We start from the raw sequence: 1,524 nt of genomic DNA, 5'->3' as shown, positions 1-1,524 counted from the left end.
TTTTAAGTTGTGTGTCTTTTATGTGTTTTTCTCTTTCATCATAAAATTCAAAAATCAAAAAAATATCTTTTCTTCATTCCACTCATAATTTTCGAAAAATTAGCATTAAATTAGTCATCAAATTTAAAAATCATATCTTTTTCAAATCATATCTTTTCCAATAAAATCCTTTCAATCATATCTTTTTCAAAACTTCCTAACCATTTTTCTTCTTTCTCTCTCTTCATTTTTTGAAAATCTTCACCCATTTTTATTTATTTTATTTTAATTTATTTTATTTTCAAAATAAATAAATAAATAAATAAAAATATTTTTTTTTTCTTTTTTCTCTATTTTACATCATCTCCCTTTCTCCATCATGGATCTAAGTGGAAATGAACAGTCCAGAAGGACTTTGGGGTCATATGCCAACCCCACTACTGCTTCATATGGGAGCAGTATCTGTATACCCTCCATTGGAGTCAGTAGCTTTGAGTTGAATCCTCAGCTCATTATCATGGTGCAGTAAAGTTGCCAGTATTCCGGTCTTCCTCAGGAAGAACCTACAGAGTTTCTGGCACAGTTTTTACAAATTGCTGACACAGTACATGATAAGGAAGTAGATCAGGATGTCTACAGACTATTACTGTTTCCATTTGCTGTAAAAGATCAAGCTAAGAGGTGGTTAAATAACCAACCTAAAGCTAGCATAAAGACATGGAAGCAGTTGTCAGAAAAATTCCTGAATCAATACTTTCCTCCCAAACGGATGACACAGCTAAGGCTGGACATCCAAGGCTTTAAACAAGGAGATAATGAATCTCTTTATGATGCTTGGGAGAGATACAGAGAGATGCTAAGAAAATGCCCCTCTGAAATGTTTTCAGAATGGGTGCAGTTAGACATCTTCTATTATGGGCTTACAGAGAAAGCTCAGACTTCTTTAGACCACTCAGCTGGTGGGTCTATACATATAAGAAAGACAATTGAAGAAGCTCAAGAGCTCATTGATACAATTGCCAGAAATCAGCATCTGTACCTAAGCAGTGAACCTTCCATGAAAGAAGAGGCTAGAACAGTGACTGCTGAACTGAGTCCTGCAGAACAAGCTACTGAATTCAATCAGCAATTGGATTTTCTAACAAAATAGTTAGCCGAATTCAAGGAGAGACTACAAGAGACAAGAATAGCTAATATAAATATGGAAGTACAATTAAAGCAAACAAAGCAGCAGCTGTCAAAACAAATAACAGAAGAGTGCCAAGCAGTTCAATTGAGAAGTGGAAAAATATTAGATGCCCCACCTCAAGGTAGTAGGAAGCCAAGAAATGAGCAAACTACCCAAAATCCATCTAAGGACAGTAAGAGCCCGAAGAGGAATAATTCTGGCAATCAAACGCCAGAAATTGGGTGGAAAGCTAGCGTTGAACGCCCAAACCATGCTCAGTCCTGGCGTTCAACGCCAGAAACAAGCAAGGAATTGGCGTTGAACACCCAAAAGAAGCACAGTTCTGGCGTTCAGACGCCAGGAACAGGTGAGGAGTT

Source organism: Arachis ipaensis, chromosome B01 (assembly GCF_000816755.2).
Source record: "Arachis ipaensis cultivar K30076 chromosome B01, Araip1.1, whole genome shotgun sequence".
Classification (NCBI taxonomy): Eukaryota; Viridiplantae; Streptophyta; class Magnoliopsida; order Fabales; family Fabaceae; genus Arachis; species Arachis ipaensis.
The sequence above is the reverse complement of the archived record's forward strand: the minus strand, read 5'-3'. Positions refer to the sequence as shown.